The 7,320-nt window shown below is 42.5% G+C and overlaps 1 long non-coding RNA gene across 1 annotated transcript; it reads right to left on the bottom strand.

The window, feature by feature from the left end:
* Positions 1 to 236: 236 nt before the first annotated feature.
* LOC132403937 (uncharacterized) lies at positions 237 to 7,146 on the bottom strand. Its single transcript, XR_009515398.1, has 3 exons — positions 6,797 to 7,146; positions 4,202 to 4,408; positions 237 to 1,583 (listed from the first exon to the last, which is right to left on the bottom strand). It is a non-coding gene; the product is annotated as an uncharacterized LOC132403937 (long non-coding RNA).
* Positions 7,147 to 7,320: the final 174 nt, after the last annotated feature.

Below are 7,320 nucleotides of genomic sequence, written 5' to 3'. Positions count from 1 at the left end.
GGTATCGTAGGGAGCGACAAAGACAATTCGTCTTTACGGGCCCGATCGGTCCCCGTAGATAGGATGTTCGGCCGCCTCTGTGTCACAGTCCCTGTGTTGATTACCTGCTCGCTGCGCCAAATGTGGAAGTCGCATCCGGATAAAGTCACTCAGAGACCGGACTGTTCCTGCTCTGTCCACCAACTAACTCACAATTCCCCTTTACAAAATGGATATAGTCGTTCAGATACCCCGCACAAGACAGGCTGGAGCCAGACGTATATGACAGTCTTGAGAGACAAATTACAGAATAGGCATAATAACCACATACGCAAAACAGACAAGAGCGGTCGTATCTCTGCGCATGACTGACAGACAGACTGACTTTATTGTTCCCGAGGGAAATTGGGTTTCGCTACAGTCGCACCAACCAAGAATAGTGTAGAAATATAGCAATATAAAACCATAAATAATTACATAATAATAAGTAAGTTATACCAGGTACAAATAAGTCCAGGACCAGCCTATTGGCTCAGGGTGTCTGACACTCCGAGGGAGGAGTTGTAAAGTTTGATGGCCACAGGCAGGAATGGCTTCCTATGACGCTCAGTGTTGCATCTCGGTGGAATGAGTCTCTGGCTGAATGTACTCCTGTGCATTATGGAGTGGATGGGAGTCATTGTCCAAGATGGCATGCAACTTGGACAGCATCTTCTTTTCAGGCACCACCGTCAGAGAGTCCAGTTCCACCCCCACAACATCACTGGACTTACAAATGAGTTTGTTGATTCTGTTGGTGTCTGCTACCCTCAGCCTGCTGCCCCAGCACACAACAGCAAACATGATAGCACTGGCCACCACAGACTCATAGAACATCCTCAGCATCATCCGGCAGATGTTAAAGGACCTCAGTCTCCTCAGGAAGTAGAGACGGTTCTGACTCTTCTTGTAGACAGCCTCAGTGTTCTTTGACCAGTCCAGTTTATTGTCAATTCGTATCCCAGGTGTTTGTAATCCTCCACCATGTCTACACTGACCCTTTGGATGGAAACAGGGGTCACCGGTGCCTTAGCCCTCCTCAGGTCCACCACCAGCTTCAGTCTTTTTCACATTAAGCTGCAGATGATTCTGCTCGCACCATGTGACAAAGTTTCCCACTGTCGCCCTGTACTCAGCCTCATCTCCCTTGCTGATGCATCCAACTATGGCAGAGTCATCAGAAAACTTCTGAAGATGGCAAGACTCTGTGTTGTAGTTGAAGTCTAAGGTGTAGATGGTGAAGAGAAAGGGAGACAGGACAGTCCACTGTGGAGCCCCAGTGCTGCTGACAACTCTGTCTGACACACAGTGTTGCAAGTGCATGTACTGAGGTCTGCCAGTCAGGTAATCAATAATTCATGACACCAGGGAAGCATCCGCCTGCATCACTGTCAGCTTCTCACCCAGCAGAGCAGGGCAGGTGGTGTTGAACGCACTGGAGAAGTCAAAAAACATGACCCTCACAGTGCTCGCCGGCTTGTCCAGGTGGGTGTAGACATGGTTCAGCAGGTAGACGATGGCATCCTTAACTCCTAGTCGGGGCTGGTAGGCGAACTGGAGGGGGTCTAAGTGCATAAGGAGACAAGCATCCTGAAACACTAGCTGGCTAACTTCAAGAAGAAATATTGCTCAGCATTGAATAGCAAAATTAGCACATCTGTTGATCATCGAAGTTTCTTGCTGAAAAAGCAGTCTGCTATATTAAACTGACCGTGTTAACGCTTTTACATACTTTATCATCCTCAAGGGAAAATCTTGATGACTAATCTGTTGGAATTCTTTGAAGAAATAACAAGCAGGATAGACAAAGGTTCATGTTGTGTACTTGGATTTTCAGAAGTCTCTGACAAGGTGCCACACATGAGGCTGCTTATCAAGCTACAAGACCATGGTATCACAGGAATTATTCTAGCATGGATAAAACAGCGGCTGATGGGCGGGTGGCAAAGAGTTGGAATAAAGGGAACATTTTCTGATTGGCTGCCAATCTGTGATGTTCGACAGGGGTCTGTAGTGGGACCGATTCTTTTTATGTTATATGTCAATAATTTGGATGGTGGAATTGATGGCTTTGTTCAAAGTTTGCAGATAATATGAAGATAGGTGGAGGGGCAGGCAGTTTTGAGGAAGTAGAAAGGCTACAAAGGTCTTAGATTAGGAGAGTAGGCAGCAAAATGGTAGATGGAATACAGTGTCAGTGTCTGCACTTTGTTAGCAGAAGTGAAAGGGTTGGTTATTTTCTAAATGGAGAGAAATTACAAAAAAAAGAGGATTCCCTTAAATGTTAATTTGCAGTTTGAGTCTGTGGTGAGGAAGACAAATGTAACACTAGAATTTGTTTTAAGAGGACTAGAATATAAAAGTAAATATGTAGCATTGAGATTTTATAAAGCATTGATGAGGCCTCACTTGGAGTAACGTGAGCAGTGATGTGCTGAAACTGGAGAGGGTTCAAAGGAAATTCACAAAAATAATTCCAGGATTGAATGGCTTGTCATATGAAGAATGTTTGATGGCTCTGGCCTGTATTCACTAGAATTCAGAAGAATGAGGGGTGACCTCATTGAAACCTATCAAATGATGAAAAGCCTCGATAGAGTGGATGTGGAGAGAATGTTTCCTATGCTGGGAGAGTCTAAGGCCAGAGGACACAACTTCAGAATAGAGGGGCATACTTATAGAATGCAGATGAGGTAGCTAGAGAGTGGTGAATCTGTGGAATTCTTTGCCACAGGCAGCTGTAGAAGCCAGGTCTTTATGTAAATTTAAGACAGAGGTTGAAGAGATTGATAATTTCTTGGGTGGTCAGGGCATGAAGAACTATGGGGAGAAGGCAGGTGATTGGGGCTAAGAGAAAAATTGGATCAGTCATGATGAAATGGTGGAGCAGACTCGATGGGCCAAATGGCCTAATTCTGCTCCTGTAACTTATGGTCTAAAGTGTGTTTATTTTCCTTAACTTGATTTTTTAAGAATAGGCATCAAAGCATGTAATTTCTGATTCACATTTCTTATTTTATATATGACATACAATAACAATACCATTTTGAAATCTGTTACTTTTCAATTTTTTTTAGAATATTAATATGAATAATTGTTGAACAGGGTTTTTAAAATGCTTCATTTGTTATTCTTTTTAAAATAGTCAAACAATGAATACATATAAATAAGCAGCCTGACATCCCTTTTTCCTTTAAGTTTGTAGTTACTGTTACTAATTCATTAAGGATTGATAATCACTGTGCAAAATTACCATGGCAAATGAGAGAATTTTTTAAAAAGATTATTGCCAATTTTGCCACGTTCTCAAAAATGTTTGCTTGCCTAGCCCTACACCAACTTGGACCAATGCATTTGCCAAAGGAAGACTAGAATGGACAAAATCAGATTGTCTTATTGCTGATGTTCATTCACTTCCTGTCTGCCACTCAGTCAGACCGGCTGCTCAATCAGTGGTGAAACTGTTGAGCCACCATTATGGTGATTGAAGTCACATACCGCAGTAAATTCAGAGTTAATTATATGAAATGGAGACACCTCTTTTTCCCTTATTAGAGAGAGAGAGAGAAAGAGAGCCTGTGATAGGTTGAAATACCTGGTGAATGAATAGTCTTTGGGGTACTGCAAATCTGTGTCTTTACTGATGCTTTGCTCAGTGGAGGGTGCTGATTCTTTTGCTGGTGGGGAAGGGGGGATTGTTGCTATGCTGCTGTTTATGTGTGGAAGGGGGTGCTGGGGGGGTTGGGGTTCTAACATTTAACTGTCGTTCATTCTTTGGGGCACTCCTCTGTTTTTATGGATGTTTGCAAAGAAAAAGAATTAAAGGATGTAAATTGTATACATTTTTCTGACATGAAATGTACCTTCGAAACCTTTGATTTAAAGCATGAGTGGATCTGTGTGAGTAGGTAAATATGTAGAATCTATTTATGATTCTGTGGTTGTGTGTTAATCTAAATGTATGACCGCCTTTGCAGAATATTTCAAGGTTTATGTATTTGTCTGTGCATGTGTGAGGGAGAATCCCTGTTTGTTAATGTGAGTCTCTTGTAAATAAACATTTTTGTGTGTCTGATAGTCTGTGTAAATAGCTATGCTTGTGAGTGATCATGTGAACCTGTGTTTATTGTTAATGACCATGTTTGTGAATATGTAAAGTCACGTAAGTCAAGCTGTCACCTACCTCACTCTCTCACACTTACACTCTGAGGGGTAACCAAAAGGATGAATGATGGATGTCTATTTGACTTTAAACTTTGCCTTCGATAAGGTTATGGATAGCAAACAGGTTATGAAGGTTAGTTTCCATAGAATCCATGGAGAGATCTTCAGGTGGATTCAAAATTAGCTGAGAAATAGGAAGCAGAGGGTGGTTGTTGAAGGTTGTTTCCTGAAAGAGAAACCAGTGATGAACAGTGTGCTGCAGGAGTTAATTTTCAGTCCTTCATTTGAACCAAAGGTGATGATGAATCTGTATGTAGGACGGAACTTGAAAATCTGGAAGAGTGGTGGCGCAACAACCTCTCAATTAATCTAAGAGCAAAGAACTGATTATTGACCACAGGAGGAAGAAGCCAGAGGTCCATGAATCAGTCCTCATCAGGGAATCAGAAATGGAGAGCATCAGGAGCTTCATCATATCAGAGGATCTCTTCTGGAGTCAGCATGTGAGTGCCACCACAAAGGAGGCACAATAGCAGCTCTAGTTTATTAGAAGTTTGGGTAGATTTGGCATGTCACCAAACTTCTATAGATGCACAGTGGAGAGTGTCCTAACTAGTTGCATCACACCCTGGTATGGAACAGCAATGCCCAGGAATGGAAAAAAGACTACAGAAAGTGGTAGATACAGCCCTGTCCATCACAGGCTAAGACCTCCACAGCATCTTTATATGGAATAGTGCCACAAGAAAGCATAATCCATTCTCATCCAAGCTACACCCTCTTCTTGCTGCTATCATCTGGCAGAAGGTACAGAAGCCTCAAGTCCCACACCATCAGCTTCAGGAAAAGTTATTAGCCAGCAGCCATCGAGCTTCCTAAACATGCAGATAAGTCCACTCTCCATAACTCTGAACCATTTCTACTATCCATAGACTCAATTTAAGGACTCTTTATAACTCAAGTTCTCTGTATTTTTTTATTTGCACAATTTTTCTTCTTTTGCACATTGGCTGTTTTTCAATATTTATGAATAGTTTTTCATAAATACTATTGTATTTCTTTATTTCCTGTAAATGCCTGCAAGAAAATGAATCTCAAGGTAATATATGGTAAGAAATACCTACTTTGATAATAAATTTACTTTGAACTATGGTACAACAATGAGGCCCAATCCAATTGCATTGAACACATTGAAGTCAGACATGCAAAGCCCACTGGGAAAAAATGCTTTGAATTACCTCCATCCCACAGAAACCTATCCAGGTCAGACTTGCAGGCATTCCTGATGAATAACCAGGCCTCAGGGCCTAACATTTTCTTACTAAAATCCTAAAGTTCTGCAATGAAGTACTTCAGTCACAAGTCTATGATTTCTCAGTCCATATCTGAGAGGAAGAGAACAGGAGAGCCTTTAACAAGACCATCTTCAAGAAGGGCCAGGTTGGTGAGTCTAACATAAATGATAAGAAAATTATTGGAAAAATTCTGATGAATTGGGTTCATCTGTACTTGGAGAAGTCAGGGGAGTCAGCACAGCTTTGTTATGGAGAGATCCAATCGGACTAATCTGATTGAATGTCGTAGAGGTGTCAATGAATCAGCATATTTGATGTAGTCTACATGGACTTTAAGTAAGGCCTGCAACAAGATTCCAAGAAGGAAAATGGACCAAAATGTGAAAGTCCATACAATCTAGGGCTCTTTGGAAAATTGGCTACAAAATTGACTTTTTGCTGGATTCAAGATTCAAGTTCATTTATCACTTGTAAAACTGGAACCCAGGACCCTAAGGCCCCCACTACCTTCTATCCTCTTGGCTAATGTCCCAACGCAGTTTTGCTTGTGCACACCATTGTTCAAACGGGCCACGACACAGCATTACTACGGGAGAGTGAAGAAGAACATCTCTACAAAGTTTTCAAGAATGATGGATACTCGAGGAATTTTGTTCAGCGCTGTTTGTCCAACCAGCGAAGAAGCACAATGTCCAACCAAGCTGGTCACCCTACCCTACATCAAGAACGTATCGGAAATGGACCATGAGATTTCTACGACCATTTGACATCGCAGTAGCACACAAACCTACAGCCACACTATGCCAAAGTCTATCAGGAACAAAAGACACCTTACCTAGGACACACAGAACAAACACCATATACAAATTTCCATGCACCAACTGTGACAAGCATTATATTGGACAGGCTGATAGGAAGCTATCAACAAGGGTGCATAAAGACCAACTGGTTGTAAACCGTCACAATCGGCTTCCCTTATAACTATACATTGTGAGAGCGAAGCACATCAGTTCAACTGGACCAATCTCACTATGCTAGGCCAAACCAGTCAACGACAAGCCCGAGAATTCTCAGAGGCTTTGTTCTCGACATAGAATCCTATCAACAAGCACGTCCATATGAACCTAGTCTACATCTGCCTCAGCGTCAAGTCGTTAGTCAAGAACCAATTCACACCTCATAATACGCGTCAATCAATGAGGACGACGTTAATCCTACATGGCGGTCGACTGCGTGTTGCCGTCTGACAGCGTTTTCACAAGTCTCCGGTTACCCCGTCCACACTGATCTGCCCGAGCAGCTTTTTCAAAAGTACCCACCCTGGAAAGCGTTCCTGAAAAGCTCCGGTTTCGGGGGACGAAAACGCCATTTTAGTGTGGACGGAGGGTAAAAACGAAGAGAAAAAGCTTCGGACAACACACAAAATGCTGGTGGGACACAGCAGGCCAGGCAGCATCTATAGGAGGAAGCACTGTCGATGTTTCGGGCCGAGACCCTTCGTCAGGACTCAAAAAGCTTCGGTTACGGATTTATCCGGTGTAGTGTGGACGTAGCCTAACTCAGCCCAGACAACAACGGGATTTTAATGAACCAGTCGCGAATTACATAATCAGTAACCAATAGAAATGGCACACACACAAACACAAACGGACTAATCACAGGACACATAAAAGACGAGCGATGTAGATCACCAACAGTTCTCTCGAAGTTGCACTGATGATGTTACCTAGCTGGTTAATGAAACGGCTGCAAGCTAACAAGCCAGCTCGGCGAGACGCTCACCAACACCACCTTATTTTTCTTTTTTATTTTTCACCTCAAAACATCGATCTCTCAAGCTTCC

This window comes from Hypanus sabinus, chromosome 13, assembly GCF_030144855.1.
Source record: "Hypanus sabinus isolate sHypSab1 chromosome 13, sHypSab1.hap1, whole genome shotgun sequence".
Classification (NCBI taxonomy): domain Eukaryota; kingdom Metazoa; phylum Chordata; class Chondrichthyes; order Myliobatiformes; family Dasyatidae; genus Hypanus; species Hypanus sabinus.
This window is presented reverse-complemented; position numbering and strand designations above follow the sequence as displayed.